The sequence below is a fragment of the Ambystoma mexicanum genome, chromosome 5q (genome assembly GCF_040938575.1).
Source record: "Ambystoma mexicanum isolate Mex_15411 chromosome 5q, UKY_AmexF1_1, whole genome shotgun sequence".
NCBI classification, from domain to species: Eukaryota; Metazoa; Chordata; class Amphibia; order Caudata; family Ambystomatidae; genus Ambystoma; species Ambystoma mexicanum.
In genome coordinates this window covers 1,124,021,419-1,124,048,699 of record NC_090933.1, presented here as the reverse complement: position 1 = coordinate 1,124,048,699, position 27,281 = coordinate 1,124,021,419, and positions in this window count along the sequence as shown.

Here is a 27,281-nt window from a genome sequence, read left to right as displayed (position 1 = left end):
CCCCCTCAGACTTCTACAACACATCCGCAGGGCGTACCTCTGATTTGTACCCCTCCCCGGAAGTCTTTCAAGGATGGCAACCTTCTCCATATTGCCACTCTCAACTCTCGCTCAGCTGTCAAACACTCCTCTGACATCTGCCACCTACTTGAAGAACTTGACCTCGATGTCCTCTGTCTCACTGAGTCATGGTTCACTGCCAGCTCTGTCATACGCTTTGTCACTCTCCTCCCTGTCGGCTACAAGATCCTATCCATGCCCAGGTCCAATCATTCCAGAGGGGGTGTAGCCCTGATCTTTCCCGAGTTGATTACTGCCTCTGCCATTCCTTTGCAGGCCTATTCCTCTTTCAAATGCCTCATCTGTAGGCTCTCTCTCTCTCCTAGCCACTCCCTTACTGTGGCTACCATCTATCGGCCACCTGGTCAGATCTCCTCCTTCCTCTCTGAGTGGGCGGACCTCTCATCTTTCCTGTGTGTCCAACCATGTTCAGGTGAAGCGAGTGGTGTTGGGTCAAAAGGTGAGCTGGCATCTAGTCCTTTTGAATCTTGAGTTCGGTGCAGCATTTGGGTCGTACACTACTGATGATTCACCAGTGTCGGAAAGGAAGTAGATGCAGTTTGAGACATTAGTAACCACTGGTTCAGGTGGCCGTGTGACGCCATTCTCCAGTAGTTCAAGTCGGGGTCTGTCAGTTTGATTCAGTGACCTTGGTTCAAAAAGCAGAGGTTCGTGGTCGGTCCACAGTGGCAAGCTGGTTGATCGAGTCGAACAAGTGGTATGCTCCGATTGGCAAGATGCAGTGCCAAACCGGTTCAGCAGGTGTGATGCAATGATGGTTTGGAGTTTGATGGAGTGCCAAAAGCATATACAGAGAAACCAGGTGAAGGAATTTTCCTCGAACCATGCTGAGCTCTTTCTGTCTATACTAACTCCACTACCCCTTTATTGTCCATAGCATCAAAGGCCCTTTTGGTATTGTGACAGTATTTAAACTGCTTTGTGGAACCTAGGCCTCTCTCCCATTATTCAGGACTCTCAGACCTAGGTGTGTTTTTTCCGGTATTAAGCTGCACTGTGAAAGTAGTGCTGTCTTTGGTTTTGCCTTCTTAGCAAAGGGTTCATCTAGCAAACTGTTCTACTATTGACTGAGCTCTTGTCGTTTTGTTCAATTGTCTACTATTGTCTCGTCTCTCTTTGGCTTGTCGGCTTGCGCCCCTCCCTGTGTCCTTCCCTAGTGTTCAACCATGCCCCCAGCCCGCCTCCCACCCCTTTTCCTCTTCTCTCCTATCTCTACCTACTCTATGGTGCTCTCTGTCTCTCCTATCTTTTCTAACTCTTCTCTATTGACGATCCTGCTCTTCTCACTAAGTCTGGTAGGAAGCCATTTAAAAAGGACATCCTGGTCTCCAGCCCAGGCCCTTCTATCGCTGACACCTATACCAGTGCTTCCTCCAGGCAAACCCTCACTGACATACTCTTTGTCGTTCCCTCGCTAGAGCTGTGGACTCTCCATATGGTCTCTGTGCTTTCTCTGTTCTCTTCTTCTCCCTTTAATGGTGGCAGCCGGTGGGAGGCTCTCCTGGCCTCCTTCCACTCCTCTAAGGCCATCATTAATGTTTACCTGAATGGTACCGTCTTGGTCTAAGGCCCTCAGGTCAACCTTCTCCTCTTTGGTAGATGCTTCCCACAGCTCATCAATTTCCTTTCTTCTCCTGCTGTACCCTCTCTTCCCTCCACGGCTTCATTGCATCCCCATGCTCTCACCTCCTTCGTTACCCTGCCCTCCCCTCTCCTCCTTCCTCTTCTGCCCCCCCTCAGACTTCTACAACACATCCGCAGGGCATACCTCTGATTTGTACCCCTCCCTGGAAGTCTTTCAAGGATGGCAACCTTCTCCATATTGCCACCTCAACTCTCGCTCAGCTGTCAAACACTCCTCTGACATCTGCCACCTACTTGAAGAACTTGACCTCGATGTCCTCTGTCTCACTGAGTCATGGTTCACTGCCAGCTCTGTCATGAGCTTTGTCACTCTCCTTCCTGTCGGCTACAAGATCCTATCCATGCCCAGGTCCAATCATTCCAGAGGTGGTGAAGCCCTGATCTTTCCTGAGTTGATTCCTGCCTCTGTCATTCCTTTGCAGGCCTATTCCTCTTTCAAATGCCTCATCTGTAGGCTCTCTCTCTCTCCTAGCCATTCCCTTACTGTGGCTACCATCTATCGGCCACCTGGTCAGATCTCCTCCTTCCTCTCTGAGTGGGCGGACCTCTCATCTTTCCTTCTGCTCTCGACCACTCAACTCCTCCTTCATGGAGACTTTAACATCCATTTGGATGCTTCCTGTCCTTCCTCTGGACTCTTTCCCAACCACTGCAATTTTCTCTCACTATCTATCCCCCCCTCTGGCCCGACTCACTCTGCAGGGCACACTCTGGATGTTCTTATCTCTTCAGACATTCCCCTTTCTATCCCTCTCACCAATCCTCCCTCCTGGAGCGATAACTTTCTCCTTTCCACCCCTCAAGCCAACTCCAGCACTGCCACCTACCTTCTCGGTTATCTAACCCATCAAGCGTCTGTCAGTTGAGGCTTTCGCTGCCACTTTATCACCCCTCTCCCCCTTCGGCTGACTCACACACTGACACAGTCCTTTCTATGCTCCACTCTGCTATATCTGATACTCTTGATGTCCTTGCCCCTGTCATGAGGATCCGCTTGAAACCCAAAGCCAAGTGCAACCCCTGGTACGTCTCAGACCTTGTCACCTTTAAACGCAAGAGGAAATGGTGTGCTTCCTGTAAATCCACTTACAAACTGGGCTGCGGCCTGCACCAAAGGGAATACTGTCTCTCTGTCCGCACCAAGAAGGGAGCCCTTATTCAAGCCTGTGTCTCTGTGTCATCCAACAACTCGGCCAAACTCTTTAAAATCTGCAAGGAGCTGGCCAATCCAGCTGCAGTCTTTACCTCTCCTGTCCACGCCCAGGCCCTCTGGATGGACCTGCCTTCAAATTTCATATCTAAAATTCAAGACATCGGGCCTCATTACACGGATGGCGGTAAGGATTTACCGGTACCGGTAAAATACTGGTACCGGTAAACCCTTACCGCCTTACTACGAGGTCCCTTTGCGGGTTGGGGGATTTAACGCCTGCTTTTTGCAGGTGTTAAAAACCAACCCGCAAAGGGACCCAGGGAGCTAATTAAGGTACCACAATTTGCGGTACCGTAATTAGCGCCTTCCCCATTCCCATCGAGCCCTATGGGGCAAAAATGGGAATGGGGAAGGGCAATGATGGAAGGGGAAATTACCGCCCCGCCAACCTTGGAATGGGGCGGTAATTCCCCTTTCCGCCAAGGGTGTGCCGGTATTTTACCGGCATGAACCATGGCGCTAATAGCGCCATGGTTCTCCGCCATCCGTGTAATGAGGCCCTCATGTCCTAACTCTCTTCCTCTCCTCCCCCTCCCTCTACTTCCCGCTCTTTCTATGACCCTTCTGTGGCCACCTCTCCTCCCTCCTTCTCTGCCATTCCCCTGTCCTCCCCAGACATGATTTCTAGACAAATCCGATCTATTATAAAGTCTTGTCAAAACAGGTTCTCCCCTGTTCCTCTAAAACCATCAACGACCACATTGACACGCTAGCTCCTGCTTTGGCTGACTTCTGCAACCACTCCTTCGCCACTGGAGTCTTCCCTTCCCCCATGAAGCACTCCCTTGTGTACCCTCTTCTTATGACATCCTCAGCTGACCCCTCCTGCCCGGCTAACTACCACCCAATCTCCATCACTCCTTTCCTGGGCAAACTCCTGGAAAAGCTGGCCATCTCCCAGCTTAATCTTCACACTAAATTGCTTGGTTGTCTCCATGACCCTCAGTCTGGCTTCAGAGCTGCCAGAAGCATGGAAACTTCTCTCCTGAACATCTGTGAAGACCTGCTCTACAATCTTGATTCCAACACCCGCTGTGTCCTCATCTTAGTTGATCTCTCTTCTGCCTTTGACATGGTCAACCATGCCATCTTGCTCAGCTGTCTTCATGATAACCTGGGTATCAACGAACAGGCCTTGGCTTGGCTGACCTCTTTCCTCTCCAATCAACCCTCCCAGGTCCAACTTGGGTCCTTCCTCTTCTCTATCTCTTCTTCTCTATCTCCATTTCTACATGTGGTGTTCCCTAGGGGTCTAACCTCTCTCGCTGGTTGTTTAACTAATACCTGGCACTTCTTGTCCACCGCATTGCCGCTCTCCGCCCCAACTTTCAGTCCTATTTGGATGACATTTTCAAGGTCCCTTCGCCACCGCTTCTCCTTCTCTCATCTCTGACTGTCTGTTCGCAATCCCGGAGTGATGTGCTGCCAACGATCTCTGCCTTAGTGCCAGTAAGACTGAGATTCTCCTCATTGGCACACCTGCTCCCTCCTTTCCTGTCACCCTCTGGTCGGCCACTCTTGGCCCTCTTCCTGCTCCCACCTGTGAGGCTAAAAACCTTGGGGTAATCTTCAACTACACACTCTCCTTCTCTCCACACATCTCTGACGTCTCTAAGAAGCCACACTACCAGCTGCACCACCTCAGAAGTATTCTTCCTTTCCTCTCCTTCCCCCAGAAGCTCACTGTCTCCAGAGCTCTGGTTCTCTCTAGGCTGGACTACTGCAACAGCCTCTTTCTAAATCTGTCTGCTTCTACTCTCCGCCCTCTGCAACTCAACCAGAACAGGACTGCAAGACTTGTCCTTGGCCTCAAACCCAGGGATCGTATCTATCCAGGACTGAAATCTCTGATCTGGCTCCCAGTGGCTGCGAGGATTAAGTTCAAAACCCTCTGCATTATCCACAAGGCCTTCTGGGGCATGGCGTCTCAATACCTTCAATGCTCTCTTCCTAAATATCTTCCTTCTCGAGCTCTTCGCTCATCCGCCTCCAACTCCCTCAGGGTCAGCCCTTCTAAAAGCAACAAGTTGGAGACAGGAATATACCTGGATACTGCGAGACGTTTCCAAACCAAGGCAGAAAAGAGAGAAACCATGCTCAGCTCTCAAGAAGGTATACAACCCCCTAGTATGCAGAGCCACAAAATACATCTAAGCAAACAATCAAAACTCAAAAAATACCTGAGTGGGTGGAATTAATATGGCAAATAAACCTGAGTTTCAAAGACTGGCTCATTTCCACCAAATCACAGAGATTGCAAACAGAAGTAGAACAAGTACTAAAGATTATATGCCAGAAAAACACCAGAGACCTCTGGGAGCTTTTAAATAATGGAGGTTCCTTCAGTGTAGAAAAAATGCTCAGTCAAGTCAGTGAAGCCAATTGGGTAAGTCATTATTCGAATCACTTCTCTGACCCTGGAGAAGTTATAGGACCAGAATCCCCCAACCCTCGAGTAAAATGGGGGCTTAATTTAGAAAGAGAAGATGTATTGGTAAGGATTAAGGGACCTAGTACATTGAGAGCAGCTGGACTGATGGGATCTCGAATTGTCTCTTAAAAGAGAATCTTGAAGTATGGAGTAGCCTCCTGATACAGATATTTGACCAGGTCTTGTACACAAAACTAGTACCAACTACCTGGTGTGAGGCAATCGTGGTTCCCATTTTTAAAAAAGGGTGATAGAACAGATCCACATAACTATCCCCCTATCGATCTGTTGGACTCAATGGGAAAGCTGTTTTCCTCCATACTATTGTGAGATCTGACAAAATGGGCCACCAAGTTTGGAATATTAGATCCCCATCAGACCGGGTTCGTAAAAGAAGTGGGAACATCTTTAAATATCTTTCTAATTGGAATTCTCAAACCACACCCCTAGAGCTCATGGCCTTCTTAGACCTAGAACAAGCATTTGACTGTGTGAACAGAACGAAAGTAGGGTAAAACTGAAAAAGTGGAACTGTTCAGTGGACTTGTTAGCAGAAATGTGTGTGCTTTACACCAACACCTAGATACAAGTGAGACTGGCAGGCACAGGGGTGCTCTCAAGGAAAATCCAGATGCACAGAGCTTGAAGCAAGGCGGTGCCCTTGCTGCATTCCTGTTCAGCTTATATATAGCTGATCTGGGAGAAATGCAGAAAGAGATAAGGGCCTTCCCGCCTAAAATAAACGGAACATTTAAACTATGAATTCTATATGCAGATGATATCGTATTTATGGACTTAACCCCAGTTGGGTTACAGAGGAGAATTAACTGTTTTGTTCATTTTCTGGAGACTAATGATATGAAAATCAATGTTCATAAATCTAAAATCTTAAATATGACATATGCGCATAGATCCCAGCGATTAGATCAAGTCTGCGGATAGGCGATGTGGAGATCGAAGTGGTGGAGATGAGGATTTATCTGGGGGATGTAATAAACAAGATCTGTGATGATTCCACTTATTATCTGGTCCTCAGATTAAAGACGAAGTGCATGAGAATTCTACAGAAATGTGGCAAATTTTCAATCATACCATTCACCGTCAGAAGGTGGTCCCTGTTTTGTCTTATCGCTCAGAAGGACTGCTGACCATGCCCTGAGAAATCTGGGCCCCTCTCAAAGGTCTTTTCTGGCGTAAGTGTTTATGACTCCCTAATGCCCTCCCAATTGCGGTGATACGCCATGAACTCAGACTTCAGTCCTTGGAGAGTGTAGCCCTGTGGAAGTCAATAACACTGTATCAGAAAACCAGGCTAGCAGAAGATGGATCACCATTGGCAGTCTTCCAATGCAAAGGAAAAACTAACAATCAAGTCTTGATGGAATGGTGGAATAAGATCGCGAGAATAATGGCAGATCGTGAATTAGATGAAAACGTCCTGCTCACCAACCCTATGAAAATTAAAAAAAACTCCAGGTGCAGGACTGAATAAAACTGTGAGTTTAAGAAATCTGCACACTGTAAGACCATGTCGAGAGAAAGAAAGAAAAGGGCTAAACCAACTCCCTCTATATCTACAGAAGTTCCCCTCTCCATTTTACAGAAATCTGCTGTTGAGAGTGAGACTTAATATTCTCGACACAAGAAAGGTAGAACTACAAAGGAAGCTAATATCCCCTGAAAAAATATACTGTAGATATTGCGGCCCAGCCGGACAAACAGAAACCCTCAATCATTTAGTCACTTTATGCCAAACCCTGTTTAATCTAACAACTAAATACCTCACGAAACATCAAATGAGCTGTAACATCGATCTAGACCAGCAGTGGTGGGACCGGATGCCGATGAGGAAGAGCACCAGCCTCTGTCTAGAAGTCCTTAGGTTTATTGAAGCCATTTTAACCAAGTTGAAAGAAATGAAGCGCAACTAATGGCCTTTTCCCTTTTTATGATGATACGACAGGCTAACGCACCCATGGACCCACCAGAAAGGACAAAAGGGTAATAAGGGTACTCAAGTTTAAACTTGATTTTATATCGGTCATCAAAAATCACCCCTTTGCTCTTTAGAGTTACGGTCAAGAGAAAAGTGATTATACTCTAAAAGTTATCCCTCACCCTATCAGAAAGTGTAAGGGAGAAACAAGAAGGAACGAAGAAATGTAAATGGTTAGCCACAAAAACTTGTTTATACTATGCATGTCATATTTTTGAATAAGTTTAACGAATAAACATTTTTTTTAAAAACAAGTTGGTGGTAGATCTCTTTCTTCGGCTGGGGCCTCCGTCTGGAACAGCCTCCCTGAAACTTGAGGAGAGCCATCTCCGGTTCCGGAAGCACCGCTAGACCTTCTTCTTTGCTTCTACTTTCTCTCCTCCTCTCCCCTGCTGAACTCCTGACTGAAACTGTGCTGTTCACATGGCTATCCTCTGCTCTTGGGCCCAGGTCCCCTACCCTGCCTGCTGCACACCTGCATTGCCTCCTGCGCAACCCCTGCACTTAGGGACTGTCTCTTTATCCCTACAGTCCCCTACCAGCTCTTGACACTTGAGGATATTGTTTTTATTTATTTTATTTATTTTTTACTGTTGATCCTATGTATTGTTTTGCCCCCTCCCTCCTCACCCCGGCACTTGTCCCTTTCCCCCCTCCCCTGCACTTGCACAATCTCAATGTCACCTGGCCTAGTAAAATCGTTGTCTTTGTCTTCCCTCTGTTTCCCCTCCTTTGCCTCATTGCGCCTTGAATCACTTGTGTATAGGCACATTATAAATGCCATATCATATCATGTCATGCAGCACCCTGGTGTGTGGCTTGCCCTTTTGAGTTGGGTGTCCCCTTTGATTTCTGTATCCCAGGACAGCCCCTGCGTGCAGTCTTATCGGAAAGAGAGGTGGTACCTAACCTCACAAAGGCTCTAAAGAGAGGCGTCTCTCACTGTCTTCTGTCCTGCTGGGTGAAGCAAGACAGCCAGTCTCGGCGAATGCACATAGCTTGTTCATGGATGTGCTGGTTTCACAGGGCTGACATTAGTATAATACCAATTTGAAGTGTCTTTAATAGTTATGAGAAATACTAGTCACCATTCCTTTAACACAGGTATTCAAAATGTACAACTGCCAGCTGCAGCCAATGCGTTAACGTGTCTTGGCTTTCACTTTAGCTGTGAAGAAGGCACTTGTGACTCCACAACCTGTTCTGTGTCCCAGGAGAGCAGGCTCCGCTGATCAGGTTAATGATTCAGCATGGCACATGTGTAAACTATTCTTTCAGCATGAAGGTTTTTTCTTGAAAGAGGGCTGGTTAGCAACCCTCCCGTTTTCAGACAGAATTACGCATATCATTTTATTATTCATAAAAATCCAAAAAAACCTGGTTCTGACACAATTGCCAGATGTCAATTCTTTGCAGAAGGTCTGTGATAAAGGACTGGGCCGAAGGAGAAGGATTGTGCCATAAGTGAATTATTGTTATGAAAGATAGGGATGAAGGAGATGGACCACAATGAATTACAAAGGAGAAAGAAAGTGACAAAGGACTGTGTTGATTGTGAAAACCTGTGATGAAGGAGATGGACTATGATGAAGAAAAAATATCATGATGAAGATTGGACAGAGTAAAAAGAGTGTGACAAAGTAAGTGGGTATTGATGAAGGAGAACAATAACAAAGGGGATGGACTGCAATGAAGAAAGATTGTTACAAAGGAAAAGGACTGTGGTAAAACATTTGCCAATGTAGGAGGGTCTGTCCTGAAGAACATTGCCAAAGGACTGTGATGAAGTAGAAGACTGCGATGAAGCAGAAATATTATGATGAATGACTATGCTAAAAGGACTTTGCTGAAGAAGAGGGATTATAGTGAAGGGCACTAATCATGGAGAAGGACTGTGAAGAAGGAGAAGGACAGTAGCAAATGAAAAGTACAATGATATTGAAGAGACTGAGACAAAAGACTGTGATGAAGGATATGACAGAAAGAGATGTACTATAACAGAAGAGTAGGCCTATGATGAAGGAGAAGGAATCTGATAAAGGACTGAGAAAGCATAAGAACTGACAAAGTAGAAAAACAGTGATGAAGGACGAGGACTCTTGTGAAGGACTAAGATGAAGGGGGGTAACTGTGATGAAGAACAACTGAGCGGAAGCACTATGGTTAAAGGGAAGGACTGTAATGAGGAATGATTTTGATGAAACTTCATTGATATGAAGGAGAAGGCCTGTGAGAAAAAAGAAGGACTGAAAAATCACTTTTCCAAATAGGATGAACTGTGATAAAGCAGAAGGACAGATGAAGAAGGACTGTGACAAAGGCCTGTGCTGAAGAAGGATTGTGACAACATAGATGGACTATGACCAAGAAGCAACATGATGAAGGAGAAGGACTGTGATGAAGGAGAGGACTTTTCTGTAGGGAAGAGCCATCCCAATGTGCTGTGCAGAAGGAGATAAACTGTGATGAAGTAGTGAGATAAAGCAAAAATACTATGATGAAAAACAAGCAGGTGACAAACGATTTTTGATGAGGGAGAATGGATGTGGTGAAGATGGATTTAGATTAACTAATGTGATGAAGAAAGTCTGTGATGAAGAATGACTGTGACAAAGAAGTGCTCTGAGAAAGTAGAATGCCAGTTACAAAGTATAATGGCTCTGATGAAGGAGAAGCATTGTGATGAAAAATAATGACTGTGATGGAGGTTAATGACTGTGATGAAAGAGAAGGATGGTGACAAAGGAAAGGGACTGTGATAACAGAGAAGAACTATAATGAAGGAGAATGACTGTGAAGAGGAACTTTTCTGAAGGAAAAGGAATGTGATGAAGGGAAAGGCCTTTGGCAAAGGAATGTAATGAAGGAGCTGAATGTATGCATTAATTTGCATATCGCAAACAAAGGCCTGCAGGCATAGAGGGGCTTAGACAAGACAAAACAACAAACAAAAAAAATGTAGGCTAACAATAAAAACGGGATAAGTCTAGCATGAGGAGTTCAAAGGGGTAATCAGTGAAACAAAGCAGTTTTCAGCCCATGTTTGAGGACGGCCAGTGAATTGCACGCTCTCAGATCTGGGGGCAGAGCATTCCAGCTCTTAGGGGCTGCATAAGGAAAGGATCCCAGGGCCACAATAGAAAGTCTGGCCCATGGGACCTCTAGTAGGAAAGAGTTGTTAGATCTTAGTAACCAGCAGGCAGGCAGCCATGAGATGCAGCTACACAGGTACCCCAGATGTTGTCCATACATGCCCTTAGGTGTAATGCAGAGTGCTCTGAAAGAGATCCTGCTACTCCTAGCAAGGCAGTGTAGGGCCTTCCTTGCCGCAGACACATGTCCCAATCTGCATAGACCCTCAACAACCGGTATTGCATTTTTCTGGATTATTTGTAATTGGGTAATTTCACCCTTGGTGATACTCTGAAGGAAACTGAAGCAATAATCGAGCTTTGCACCGATAATTGCTTGTGCGATGATTACGCAGTTGTTTGAGTTTAGGAAAGGTCTCATCTCTGCGAGCAGGGTAAGGTGGTATGATGTGCCTGAAACTAGGATATTGATGTGGGCGTTCATGTTGAGTTCTTGGTAAAGAGTGACTTCCAATGTCTTAACCATGTGCAGTGTAACACCCTCTATTGACAAAATGCGGATATCTGAACTTAACTTGCACAGTTGTGGTGCTGCGCCAGTGACCATGAGCTCAATTTTAGCATAATTGAGCCCAAGGCCATTTTTGAGCATCCAAGTTTGTATCAAGAGTTGACAGTGTTGGAGTCTATACTATGGTCCTCGATGAGCGTAATAAGGCACTGTGTGTAATCGGTGTAGTTGGCATAATTACACCTTTGACATTCCGTTTTTCAAATATGGGCAGCTTTAAAGATGTTTAACAGCGTTGGGGACACACACAAGCTTTTTGGAATCCCACATGTCACCAAGAACCTGTCTGCCATTACCTCCTCAAAGAATATTATGGCCTTGCGCTCAGCAAGAAAAGATTGTCCCCATTCTGCTGCTTTTGGTGAGAAGGAGGCAGTGATCAGCATCCTGTTGACAAATATGGAATGGGCAACTAAATCAAAAGCTGCGGACAGATCCAGCAGTATGAGGAGAGCTGTGTTGCCTTTCTCAAAGATGTTAAAGATATTGGGCCTCATTCCGAGGTTGGAGGTAAGGTACAAACCATGGCGGTAATGATTTACCGGCATGGATTTCCGCTCCATGCCATTCCGACCCTTCAGACCGTAAATTACGGCGCCGTAAACAACAATGCCGTAATTTACGGTCTTGGGTCACGCGCGCACACCACCATGGCGTAATTAAGGAGTAAGGAGCACACGTAAATAACGGTCTCCTTAAGGCCGTAAAGTACCTTACCGGCATGGAGTACATACAGGCATCTCAGAGAAGGAGTTAAGAACACAGAGCAGTGGTTTCCACAGCCACAGGTGCACACAATCAGCACAGGTGTAGCCAATGGAGTCTGGCACAGCACAAAATGAGCATACCCACACACCACACCCTCTCCCACACCAAGATGATACCAATAGTAGTGGCACAACTGGAGCAGGAGGCCTTGCTTGCAAGGCAGTAACAACAACAACCACAGCCCCAACCACAGAGGACACACAGGAGGATACGGAGGGTGAGACAGGCCCAGCATGCACCACCAGTGCATCCACCGTTACCACGCCGGCAGCCCCCAATCCCTCGCATCTGAGCCACCTCCTTCAACCTAACACCACATCAGATCCACACCCTGTACCGGCTTGACCATGACACCATCACCACCATAGTGGACCTGATACATGACGACATAGTGAGTTTCATTGAATAAAGCTCTGCCATCCCCCCTCCACTGAAGGTAGTGACTGTGCTCCACTTCCTTGCCACAGGCACCTACCGGCACACAGTGGGGCACATGCATGGTATATCACAACCCTTATTTACCCGGATACTGAACCAAGAGCTGGATGCCCTCCTCAAGCACACAAGGGACTACATATACCTACCACGGACTCCCAAGGATGCAAATGTTGCCTTCCATGCACTGTGAGACATCAAATGACACCTGCGCAATGATCAATGTCCACTCCATTTTACATTATGAACAACCAGTGTATTGAATAATTGACATGAAACGTGTACAACAAAACCTCCACCACTCTCCCCCTCCCCCCAACTCCCAAACACACCCTCACTCCCCTCCCCCTCCCCCCAACTCCCAAACACACCCTCACTCCCCTCCCCCTCCCCCCAACTCCCAAACACACCCTCACTCCCCTCCCCCTCCCCCCAACTCCCAAACACACCCTCACTCCCCTCCCCCTCACCCACAACAACCCCAGAATAGTGCCATAAGGCCAACATAGGCCACATGTGTGTGCCAGCATGTTCAAGGCGTGCCCCCAGAGCCAGGGGGATCCATGTTGGGCCGGCGCAATGTACGCAATGAGCGTCGGAGCGGGCTGGTCTGGGTGGAGGAGCACTGTGACGGTGTGTCCTCCCGCTGGGGCTGTCGTGTGGGAGGTGCAGCCTCCAGGGCATCCGCGATGCGTCCCAGGACCGCACACAACCTATTGCTGCTGTCAGTGACCGCCTGACACATCTGCCTTAGCTCATCCACCCACTCCACCCTGCCCTGGCGGGTGTCCTCCATGAACGCATTGATGAGGTCCGTCAGCTGATGTGCACGTGGTTCATCAATGTATGTAGGTACATTCCTGGCGGGTCTTGGGCCTACCTGCCCTGGCATGGCCTCAACTTGTGGAATAGGTCCAGGATCTGCCGGAGCACTACGTCCAGGTGTTTCCTGCTTCACAGAGTCACTGCTTGATGGCAGGGGGACATTGGTGGGCTCCGGGGTGTGGACTGTGGGGTAAAAGTCCTCCTCAGTGGCACCACAGATCGATAAGGGGCTGTCCACATTCTCCTGGGTGGCCGTAGCTGCCAACTCCCCAGCAATGCTTGATTCTGCCGACCTTGGGGTGTCTAATGTGGCAGGTGCCGAGGCAGGGAGGGATTGTGGTGGTGCATCCTACACTGGCGTTTGTGGTGCCTGGGTGGTTTTCTTATTCCGTGCGGGAATGCTCCGGGACCGGCCTCTGCACGTGGAGGTGGATGGATGGGTCGTCTGGGTATCCCCGCTGTCATGATCGGTGCCTGTGGGGGTAGAGGAGAGGGACAACATGAGTGATTGTATGATGCGCTAATTGCATAGATCGCTGCATTCACATTTCTGTAATTTGGGGTTTGTGGCCCTATGGGCGTTGCAACAGTACTAGTACATATGATTGTGAATTGAATGTACGCATGTGTACGCATGTGTCGGAGTGACTCATCCTGCCATAGTAATGTGCAGTCTGGCACACACACTGCCGAACCTGATGCACAATGTGCATGATGGAATGTGCAAGTTACTGCACTATGGCTGATGTGTGTTATGTACTTGCAGTTGGCCCTTGATTGCGTTGCAGTTGACTCTGCATTAGTTGGATGGGGGGGTGGCTACATGACAAGGTGCCTTTGGGGGAGTCTACATCATGCAATTGCCATTGGCAGTGTTGACTTTGGACACTCACCTCCATCGGCAGACGACGTTGCCCCGCAGTCCATTTCACCGGGGCCCTCTATGCATTCCGTGCCAATCATTGCGGCGCATGTCTCCTCCCATGCCTCAAGTCGCACAGGGGAACTTGGGCCCCCTCCAGTCTGCATGGCCTGACTCCTGTTGGCAGTGAGGAGTCCCCGCACCCGCACCCGCAAGTCATCCCACCGCTTGCGGCAGTCCTTGGGGGTGCGATGGGTGGAGCCTACAGCGCTCACCCTTTGGGCGGTTTCTGCCCAGATGTTCTTTTTGCGGATAGTGGAGTCCCTCCGCATGTCTGGACTGAACACCACATCAGCGTGTTCTGCCAGGTGGTCCACCATGACCTGGAGCTCATCAGGGCAGAATCGCTTCTTGCGGAGCCGGTCCGCAGACTTCTTAGGTGCTTTAGGCATAGTTCCTGGGTTCCTGATGCTTTCCCCAACTTCGGATTGCTCCCGAGGGTGCTGCCTGATGAGGATGGCTATGGATTGTGTTTTTATAGATGGCCGCCGCGCTCCTTCCCGTTCCTGTGCGATGACGTAATTTCCGGTTCCGTTGTTTTGCGGTGACCGTAATTTACGGGATCCGTAAATTACGGTCCCCATTATTTACTGTCGCTGCTGCTTCCATGCCGGTGTTGTAATGTACGTGTCGCAGCAGGCCGGTAGGGGTTTTTCGGGGGGTTTTGCGGCATGCCGATCGGTACTTTTCCGGCATGGCGAAAAGCACGTGTCTGCGAGGTCGGAATGGGACGCAATTAGCGGTCCGGAACCTTGCCGGAGTCGTACTTTACGTCATGCCGGAAACGACCGGTACTTACCTCCAACCTCGGAATGAGGCCCATTGTATTTTTCAGGTCTTTCAAAGTGGACTCTTGCTATGGGCGCTTAAGAACCCGAATTGTTTCTGAACCAGGATTTCATGTGCAGAGATGAAGTCCTGGATTTGTATTTAAGCAACTATATCCAGGATCCTCAGGAGGTAGTGTACATTGGTGATAGGCCAATAATTGCTCGGCACACTGGGGTCCAGAGAAGGCTTCTTGAGCAGATGAGAAATCCATACATGCTTAAAGTGAGATGGTACACAGTTTTCCATAAACAAAGTATTGACACATTTTTTGATCAAAGGTACTAGCTGAGAGGCGCAGGATTTGACCTCAAGTGCAGGGTAGATGTTCCCCTTGCAGTTAGTAAGCTGGAAATTACATAGAACCTCAGATATTTTGAGTTTGGTCACTACTTGGAACTTGATTTTGGGTAGGGCCACATTGGTCCTAACAGGAACAAAATGTTCCCTAGATCTGTCTACTGCACAGATTTTGGATGCTATGTCCGCCTGAATGTTTTTAATCTTTTCTGTCATGACATCTTGGATAGCCATACAGCAGTCTGTATCTTTCTCCACCTGTGATGGGAGTGGACAGGGGTCTTCCAGTTCCTTAAGAATTTTAAAGAGTTCCCTGGAGTCTGAGGCTGCCCCAGGAATGGTGTGGTCATAGGATAGTTTTTTGGCAGAACAAATATCCAATGTATGGCTTTTTACAGCACATGAATATGTGGTTTTAGCCTCAGTGGATTTAGTTTGCTTCCACTGCTTGAAGATTCTGGTCTTAGCCCTTATAAGATTATGGATATCTGCTGAGTACCAGATATTATTGGGTTGTCGTTTTACCGGACACGATTTCATGGGGGATAAACTGTGAACTGCAATTTCAAGCATATTTTGATATGCAATAGCCAAATGTTTGACTGAGTTCAGAACAGACAGATTGTCAATAGTGGTGGAAAATAGGGAGCCAAGGAAGTAGGCGTTAACTTTCGCTGGTTCCTGAAAGAAGCCTTGCATTTGGGTAACCTGATTTTTATTGATTGTGCAGGAACTATAAGACTCCAACCGATAAAGTGACAATCTGACCATGGTCATAAGTTTACATCCGTGCCCTTATAGAAGAGTACCCTGTCAAGAATCCTTCCTTTGGTATAGGTTGCTGAGTTAAGTGTTTGCTAAAACCCAAGTCAAGCAAGGTGGTCTTATCAGCCATTGAGTTGAAAATGTCAGAGAAACCTAAATTAAAGTTTCTGAGAATAATAATTCTGGATAGGGGCTTGAGCATGGGTAATATCAAGTCACTCAGTGCAGTGGAAAATTTGACATAATGCACGCAGGTCTGTAAATAAAGATATGAACTGTTGTGTTGGGGTCAACCGCCAGTTTAACACATATAACTCCACATTCAGGTAGGTCGATGCTCTCAACCAGATGTATCTGCAGGGTTGCATCATATATCAAGGCTACTCCTTCCCCTTTGGTGTTCTTGCGATCGGCTCTCAGAAATATTCTGCTCTGCAGCGATGGCTAACGAAAGTGCAGGCCCTACAGCAGCATGCAGTCATTCTGGTTATAGGTCAAATGATCGATTCAAAAGGATCGAAATGTCAAAGGATCGATTCAAAAGGATCTAAAACAAAAGGATAGGAAAAACACTTTTTTTTTTACATGTGTTTTTTTCACCAACCCCCGTTTTTTGGTAAAAAAACCACTTTTTTTTACCTATATGAAAACCCCCAAAAAATATATAATTTAAAAAAAAATGGATCCTTTTTTTTCGGGCCCATTGCGTCGACCCTATTGCATTCGATCCTTTTAAAGTCGACCCTTTGACCGGACACCAGTCATTCTCTGTAATGGCACATATATCAAGTTGTTGTGTAAGAATACAATCAGCCACCTCAATGATTAGGGACCTAGTATTTAACAGCAGGCATTTAAGCATTCTATGGCATTCTTCAGCAGTGGACTGTATGATATTAGAGGACTGTACACTGGGCACATCAACTGTGTGGTTTTCAGAATTAGTGGAGGTTAAATTCAGATCCATGCTCCATTTGGACTCAGAGGGAGTCTGCACAAAGGGCACATCAATCATGTGGGATGTAGTAATCAGATGAGCAATAGATCCTTGTGGGTTCCAGCACTGTGTTATGAGCCCAGATGGACATATTGGGCAAAACGCTTGAGATCTGATTAACTAAAGAGTTTTTTTACCCATCTGGTTGGACGGTATCAATTCCAGACCAAGTATCTGCCCTGTACTGCAAGGGAACCATTGCTCTATATGTATTCATAATGGCAGTCACTCTGCTGCCGCTGGCTGGGGGTAGTGGTGGCAGGGACTGGGAAAGTTTTACCCAATTGTGTTGGGGTTTGCATAGTAAAGCAGCATCCAAGCAAGGTTACCTGTTGGCCAGGTAAGGAAGCCGAGACGCCGAAAAACCCATCAAGAATTGTCGAAAACTGGTCTACCTAATGCGCCGGTGCTAACGCACCGCCAACAAGCTTATACGTCCTAAGGTACCTGGTTGATGTAATTTGTGCGGCAGTCAAAAGGTGCACACGTGCACTGATAAAGTCAGATAATAAGTGAAATATGCAATATCACGCAAAGCTACTTACAGTAGCCTAGGCCTCTTACAAATGAAATGAGGAGGCAGTTGGCAAATTTCCTCAAAGATCGAACAAATGAATCAGGAAAGGTTTAACAAATCACATTATTTCACAACATTCATCCGAAATTCCACACAACACACAGAGCTGGATTGGGGCTCTAAATCAACTATTCTTGTACTGGTGAAAACCGGCCTACCTAACACGCTGGCATTGAGGCGCCATTACTGGGCTTATAAGCCCTAAGGTACCTGGGTGATGTAGTTCTAGCAACAGTCACAGGCTGCACGCTTGCTCTAATAAAGGCAGATAATAAGTGAAATATGCAATATCATACAAAGCTACTTAATTAGTCAGGCATAAAGAAGCCTAGATCTCTTACAAATGAAATCAGGAGGCAGTTGGAACATCTCAAAGATCGAACAAATGAATGAGGAAAGGTTTTACAAATCGCAATATTTTACAACATTAATTTGAAATTCCATACAACACACAGCTGGATTGGTGTTCTGAATCAACTTCTTTTATACAAGCGAAAACCGGCCTACCTAATGCGCCGGCGCTGGCGCACCGCCGACAGGCTTAGAGATGGACTCTAATGAAGGAATCAGACAGTGATGTAGGACTTTAATTAAGGGGTCAGACTGTGATGAAGGACTGTGAGAAAAGAGAATGTCTTTGACAAAGAATGATGATTTTTATAAAAGATGCTAATGAAAGTTCAGGACCATGATGTAAGAGAAGGAACGTGAAGAAAGAGAAGTGTTGTGATTATAAAGAAGAAGGAACTTGAAAACGGACTGTGATGTAGGAGAAAGACTGTTGAAAGGGATAGACAGTGATGAAGGACTGTAATGGAGCTAAAGGACTGTGATGAATGTGACAATGTTAAATGACTGTAACAATATAGTTGGATTATTCTGGAGAAAGAATATGATGAAGAACTTTGATGAAGAAGTAGAAATGTGGAAAAAGACTGTAATGAAAGAGAACTCGAATGAAGAAGTATTATGATGAAGCAAGGGGTATGCAAAATTAAAAAAGATGTTGATAAAGCAGTGTGCCAAATGAAAGTAACTGTCCTGAAGGATAGTGATGAAGGAGAATTACTGTGACAAGAGTTGAGATGAAGTGCAAAGGCTGTGGTGAATATCTGATAAAAAATTACTCTGCTGTATGATACGGGCTGTGGGGATGGACACTGATGAAGGACAAGGACTGTGATGAAGGAGAAGGAGATTGACAAACGAAAAGGACAATGACGATGAAGGGACTGAGACTGACGAATATGGAATTGCAAAGACAACTTTGGCCAAGAAATGAAATTATATGAAAGATATTTTTGCAAAAATTTAACTATGAATTGCTGATCTAAACAGAGCTTTCATTTATTCTCATTATGTCTTGTTATCAATTTTTCAAACTCGCAATGTAGCACTTCTGTGGTCTAATATTAGCTAGGCTTGTCCAGAGAGTGACACTACTGTTCCCCCAACATGGGTATCTAGACTTCGGTCTGTGACAGACTAGAACATGGCAGCAGAGGAGTGCAAAAGGTAAAGGTATTGATAAGAAAGGTAATCAGAGTAGGGGTGGAATGCATGATAGTTTGTATGCCTGTAGAGTCAGTGTAGAATAGTGTTGATGAGAAAAGGGAAATGCTTAATGTACCTGTGAACAAGGATATACTGATGTGGGGGTACTGAAATCAGACAATGTGTAGTTAAGTGATAGCCTTGAGATTTTCTCAACGAAAACCTTGAGACGTTGAGGCTTGTTTAACTTTTATGTGTTAACATAACCTGACAAACTGCAGCAATTTGGCATTTTCCGTCTCAAATTACCAATCCGACTGACAGAGGTTACCATGTCCAAGTGAACTGTGCAAAGGTGAATGGGATGGACACAAGGGGGAAGAGAAATCAAGTTAGTGTGTCATCCCTCAGAGTGTCATACTTGCATGACCTCATACTGTGTGACGAGTGCAGTGAGAGGTAGTAGTGTAATTTTCTTATGAGTTTGGGGGAGGGGTGGCAGAAAAGGGCCAGTAGGGTACAGCGCATAGGACGGCAACTCTTGTGGCTGTGTAAGGGCTGCGGCTGAGAGCTTGGGTAGGAGCCTGCCAAATTCCCACTGGAAAATGGAATTAGAAAAAGAAAGGGTTTGCTCTCAAACTGCGCACACACACAGAATAGTAAGCACAATGCAATTTAAATGGGTGGTTTTAATCAGTGCCGGTGCAGCCACGAATTGCGCACCTTTTGTGAATTTAATTTCTTTTCTCTGAACTGGGTTGATTTGAAATGTGCATTCGGTGAAACTGACTGTTACTTTAACCTATACTTGTATTTGGTTTGGAATACCCTAACTGCCTTACTTGCCCTGGGTCTGGGGGCTTGTTTGTTTTATTATTGAATCACGCTCAACATATGTTTTTGTTTTACATCAATGTTTTATAATTTTGTACAAGCAGCCTCAGTAGAAGAGCGGGAAGCTCGAAACACGTGTCAGGCTGCACCGGCACTGATTAAAACCACCCATTTAAATTGCATTGTGCTTACTATTCTATGTGTGTGCGCAGTTTGAGAGCAAACCCTTTCTTTTTCAAATTTTCTTATGAGACATTGTGTGAGACTGTAGTTGATGTATTGCTCAGGGTTCCTGTACAGAGATCTGCATTTGTTACATGTTAAATAAGGTGGTCCTGAAGGCTTTTGCTCTCAGGATTCCATTTGTAATTGCCCCCAAGTATCAAACTGTGAATTTACTCCCAGAAAACCCACTGTAATTTTACCCTTTTTAATTTCTGCTAGTCTATAAATCAGTCCTCTATCTCTAAGTTTGGAATACACTTTTATACCTATGCAGATGACACTCAACTGGTGTTTTGTCTTGACTCACCCTCAGCTGAGCCTTCCAGTAAGATGAGAGACCGCTTGCCAGCTATAGGAAACTGGATGGTGTCCAACTGATTGAAGCTTAATGGGGAAAAAACTGAAGTCCTTGTGTTTGGACCCCTGATGGCTAAAACCTGTTGGAGTCAGGTGTTTTGGCCTAACTAGCTGTGCCCTTGCCCCCCTGAATCCCGTAGCACCTCTGTAAAAAGTCTTGCTGCCAGGCTCATTTTGATGGTCTCTGATGGATATCGGCAGTCTGTAACTCTGGCTTTGTATAAAAACTTAGGGTGCTGAGAAAGATCCTCCCTTGTCTTCCTCCGACTGCTGCGCTAAAGTGGTTACTTCAGCTATCATGGGCTCCCTGGATTATTGTAACAGGGTCTATCTGGGACAACCACTGTATCAGATACAGTGGCTGGAAGTGCTTCAGAATTCCATGGCTAGGCTGGCTTTATATGCCCTTAGATTTACTCCCTCTGTAAACATGTTGTGGTAGCTGCACTGACTGCCCATAAATACTAGAGTGGAGTTCAAGATCTTATGCATCACTCAACGGGCCCTTTATGATACCGGGGCAATCCATTTGAGAAATACGCTGGAGCGTTATCAAACTATTAGGTGTATTTGCTCAGTCTCTCAAGTTTGCAAAAAGTAGCACGATACCAGAAAGCTCAGCTGGGCAGCTGCCCTTTATTGGTTCTTGCACCCACCCTCTGGAACACGTTTCTGGCTTCATTGCGTGATATCAGAGATTATCCAACGTTTCTAATATGCCTTAGTCTGTGCTTTACACATGTAATACAATACAATCCAAAACAAAAATAAGTCCCAATAGTACTCATTTAGGTATCTGAATATCTGTAGATATTCATTGTTCAATCATTTACTTGTGGTGATGTAATGCCTATTGTACACTTTGGAGGTATTAATGAAGCCTAATAGTATATAATAATGTGTTTTTCATAAATGTTTAGAGAAGAATATCAATGCATTGACTTAGTAAAGGGAAGAAAAACAAACTATTAACAATTATTGATTGATGTTTATGTAATACAAATACAGTGTCTAATATTACTGAATGTTATGTTATTGTTCATTATTGAATGGATAGTGATACTATTGCTCAAACAGATTATTGGTAACAAACCCCACCCCTTATTTGAGTCAGTACAAAAGGCGCAACACGTACAAAGTGCACTACACAGGAGGTTAGTCTTCCTACACTTGCACTGTAGTGTGCAGCCTTTCTTGCAGCCACATCGCAATAGTTCCCTGCAAGCTTGCATAGCCTCTAGTATAGTTGTCCAGAATACTTCCCATCCACCTTCATACTTCTTTGTCTACCCCTAATCACGTGACAATGGAAGCTGTGGTGTTGTGACCATCGTTTGAGCCCAGCAGTAACCAGACTGGTAGATTGTCAATTGCTCTACCTTTCTGTGTAAACATGTTTGTTGCTGATAGTATGGTCATATAGCAAAACTACAAATCTCTCATATGGCTTCAGCTTTTTCTTCTACTGACTGCTGTCTAGGCATGTCAGCCAATCCACATATGCTGAGGTGATAACTATGTATGCATTCCAGGTGTCCCATGCAGTCCTCTTGCCTCTTCCTCCAAAAAAGAACACACTGTCACACCTAATTATTGCATGGAACATCTGTAAGACTGTATAACGATTTGGACCCAAACTTCTTGCTAACTCATGAGTGGCAAAGAACCAACTCCAAATGCATTCCATTCTTCTTCAATGTTCAGACGTTGTGCAGCTGTGATGGTGAGTACTAAAACACCAGTGTCCACAGTGCATAGTTCAGCTTTGTTCTCCTTGCTGCACAGCATAAGATAAATGGAGAAGGATGCAAGTGCCTGCTTCTTCATGTGAGCATGGAGCCAGTACCAAGACATCTTAACAATTTATAGAAACAATATTGGTACAATTTGTGGTAGTTACCTGCTTGTTCATGTCAAACGCTGTTAAGGCTTTTACCAAGAATTAGGACAATTCAGTCTTATTTCCATCAACCATAGAAAACATTTTTGGAAGTGCGTTTCTTGGTTCAACATGTTTCCGAACACCTTTTCCCATTTTACTGTGTGTGTCACTCTTCAAGCCGTCAGGCCTGTACACATTCCAGATGATATATGTAGCCTTGTAACATATTGAAGCTGATAGTTGATGTAGGGTCTGAACACAGTACAGACATAATCATTGAATATTTTTGCAAATCCTGGTGGCTGCATGTTGACAATTGCAGTGCTGTCAAGGATGGCCATTTGGACTGTTGGTTTGGAAGTAGTGTTTTTTCAGGGCGTGAGTTCTTCCTGGCAAATCAATCCATCAGAATTTGTTCCATTTCTTAGACTTTCTAACTGCAATTTGTTAGGCTTAGTTTTCATGTCTAAATAAATCCTTCCAATCTCAATTAAGTACTTGTGATGCAATGTAGGATCTAGAAAATAGTGACAAGTCATTCCTCAGTGATGTAATTTGTAACAGTTTGCTTGACTTTCACAAAGTGGAGGATGGCTGAATAGGTGGAGGTTATTTCCACTTAATAGGATCTGTGATATGTATAGTTTGATTAATAAGTCTGTTGCTGGAATTTAACTCATAATGGTAATGTTTTCAATATTTCACCAATGATGCAGAGCTAGTTTTCTGCCATGCCTACAGCCTCTCCATCACCTTTGACTGATGTGTTATGTTGTTAATGGGCCTGATCAATGGCAATAGCAGAGAACATACTCTTTGATGACTTTCTTGTGACAAAACTTTCAAATGCAGATATCCCCCATTTACTCCCCACGCCTTTACAAAATCATCCGCCATCACTCCTACCAACAATCCTGCAGTACAAAGAAATGCCCCATCTACACCTCACCTTTAGCTGTTTATCTAATGTGGAATACAACTGAACAGCTCATACACCATACATAACTTATACAAAGTAGAATGTCATTAACTGACCATTAAGTTTGCCAACTTCTAATTTATCTGTGCTTGGGACCATACATGTTTCAATGATAAACCTAAATGAAAAGTGAGCTAATTATATACACCACACTACCAACTTCTTACATAACATTCCAATTCTTAATAAAGCATACACATAATACAAGTAATATATACATAAACTATTCATGACAAAGGTATCAAGAGGAAGAAGCTGCAAAATAATGCACTGACACTGACTTGTTCCACCCAGCTCAAGTTTTTACACCTCACAACCCTCTCCTTAAGAACTGTATGGCAACCCCAGATATACAACATTCACTGCCTGATTCATGGAAATATGAGCGCCGAAAACACAGATTTGCGTGCCTTTCTACCCGAAAATCCCCATACTCCAAATAGGGATTTTCAGGCAGAAAGGCACGCAAATCTGCGTTTCCGGCGCACATAATTCCATGAACCAGGCAGCCAGTCTACTGCTACTCACATAACTGTGCTCTGTCACAACCTACATTCTCCTTACACCCATTTAATCAGTCCTTCTTAGTCATCCTCATCCAATAATATGTAAAGTCAATTTCCTCACCTGTTTCTATCTATTCAACTATCATTGGGCCAACAGCCAGACCCACTATCCTACATTTCACCTACAAATGAATCACTACTACTATTAGTCAACGAAACATATCAACATGTATGTCCTCCCTTCACTGCCCATCCCCACTCCACTAAACTTGCAAAGTGAACTAAGTCGACCCAGAAAACCTTGTTAGCAAACCTCATCCATATTACTGTTTCCTCAACCCACTATGCATCCCCATTCATTTTACATTTCTCTATGTCAGTGCATTGCATAACAACATATTGCATTACTTAGCATGCAACGCAAATAGATTCCTGTCCTTCCAAAGCACATTGTTTGCAAGCAAATTGGATAAATGCCCAATATGATTGTTCATTATTATTTAAGGATTACTACCAACCAGTGGAAATCCTGCAGTATAAAAAAATGTTCCATATACTATCAAACCCTACCCACTTAGCCATTATAATTTCACCTTCTTCACTCCATAATTTTACACTTCCACAATCCTAACACAGTAGAACATCACCAATATAGGGTCACAACAATAGCTTAACGTCCAATTACAAAGCAAACACACAGCCGCAATATTTGTCAAGGGTAGAGTTATACTGCTTGGTTTCTTATGCACCCTCATTCATATAACATCTTCCAATGTCACTGAGAAACAACCTTTATTTGCAAACATATGTTTTGTCAATCATACCCGTAGCCTACCATGTCATACTGCTTCATCACTCTCCTAAAAACACTGAAGTAAAATATAGAAAACCCCACTTTGCAAACAATACTTTTAAACACCAATTCACACTTCACTTACCTTACAAATAATATAATTCAAACTGTACATAGAATATATAAAAACACACTATCACTCACCTTCAGCTGCCCCAAATAATAAATAGATCTTCACTATTGCCAAAAACAGAACACGTGCACACTCTGAGTTCTCAAATCAGACTGTCAAAAGTTCACAAAAATGTCACTATCATAGCTTTCACAATGCAATAGCACAAAAGGAAGACTGAAGAAAGCAAACAAGTAAAATGGCAAACACAGTTTTATTACAAGCTATGGCAATCAATAAACCCCAAGATAATGCTTTAAAGAATACTTTATACAATATGTACACACAACTTAAAAAAAAATCTTGTATTTTTTTGCAATTTCTCCAAACAACATAACCGCAGCTATAACCCTGGTTACACAACGAAAAACTACCTATTGACTCAGTTACAGGTACATTTTTCAAATGTGCTCTAAAACACATATTACAAAGATTTCAATATCAATTCACATTAGTCTCCACGTGAGAACATCCAAACAGAAATACACACACAAATCTGAGCTAAAACATCCATAAAATAATATGATTACTGCACCAAAATACAATAAGCTATTGCCGCGGTACAGCAAACAGATGTGTACCCGCAGCTATCAAAGACCACGAAAAAGTATGCGATTGAGATTGGATTGCAGCTCTCATACCCAAGGATTCAGTCAACCGACAGTAGCTGTGGCTACCCGTAACATTTTTACAGATTCACAATGACATATTGACAAGCTGTAACAAGTCAAACAACATAAAGGTACACATGAGGGCATGGAATCTGTAACACATTTGAAATTGTATAGTGTTAAATCAATGGAGTGACATGCAACATGATCAATGGATAGAAATTGGCAACAGTTATAAACGCTGCTACACCTGCCAAAAATATACAACGTGCCATTTGCTTGCTCATACCAACAGCTATAACCCACCTCACGGTTGGTACCCGCGGCTTTTATATATGGGACAGGACACAATATTTCATTGGCAGCTACCGTAACTGGAGCAATTTAAAAAAAAGGCATCAAAGGTGTTTTATTTTTCCAATATACTTAAAACGTACTCTAAGTGGCTCTTAAAAGAACCTTTGGGTTCCGTTACCATACTCTTCACCTCTATGTAGATTCAAAACATTTCAAATAACTAGCTCCTTGTCAAAAAAATGTTCTCCAAAATCGCAGGATATACCTCTGATTTCAAATACTCCCATCTAAAAAAAATATTATAAAACCAAAAATACCTTTTAAGGCAATGCTTTTATAACTCATCACCCATCTCCTCAACATCACTATTAACCCCATTCTCAAAAATGTTTCCACAGTCTTCTGAACAAAGATATTGCTCTCCTTCTGAAGTTGGCTCCATGTTTCAAATATCACATGAAACAATAAATATACCCCCAAAAACATCACTGTATCCTAAAGGTACACCTCACCTTCAATCAATGAAACTGTACCATGTAGAAAAACTATCAATATAATAATACAATATTATCTACATTTTTATTGTCATATATAAACATCACTCAAACAAAAACAAAACATTCTATCAAAGGCTCTGTACAATTCAACAGCATCTGAGGTACTTGAAGTCCCATTGGCAGCCACCCACCACACAAACATTGAACAACCAATCACAAAGCAAACACAAACATTCCACCTTCTCTCCTCATTAATCTTCCTCCATTCCAAATTCTAACTCTGAACTCACAAGAAGTGATTCTCTGTACCACTACTAAAATGGAACACCACATGGAATGGCTGGAGTACAATTAGCCTACATAGGAAGACATTAAAAATGAAGACGCTGAAAACAATGCTCCTGAAAAAAATACACCACAATCAGGATTTTGTAAGTACCTTCGAAATATTCATGGGAAATGAGACTAACAATTATATTTAAAGGACCAAATATCAGTCACCAAGCACGTATAATTTATCTACCTATTATCTAACTATCAAATTTGTATACAACCACTACACATATTTTGAAAGTGTATTATATCTTCAATTGTTGATTTAAAAAGGAAGCACCACAACAAGGACCCACACATCTAATTAGGATTCCTTGACATAATTAAAATAACTATTAATGAATATTCAAAAAGACATGCAATCAATGAAAAAGGACATTAAAATTTTAAGACTAATCATGGACAGTAAACGTTTTGAAAATTGGGCTATAGAAGAAGACATATCATCTGTCCTAACTAAAAGAAAAAGAAAGCCCACAATCACATACCCTCCCAAATAAACCTGTTTTCAAACTGTGGTTGAATGTACCCTTTTCAGCTATGTACACTTATATGCACTTATATGCATTAATAATGATTAAATAATGATCAAAAATGATTTCAAATGTTACAATAGCTGTTTACAAACAGTACACTCAATACATATTAAAAAACGTTTCCACATTTAAATTTTTTTTTCAAAAATGATGTATAGCCATGATTACCAAAAAATCCAATTACGCCCCACATTTTATAACCGTGGCTATGTGATATCATGTCTTACAACTATGTTTGAAAAAAATGAATATCCTTCTATCTGAAAAGAAAGAAAACAGTTTTATGATCCTCATATTTCATAAAGCTGCATACACTGGTA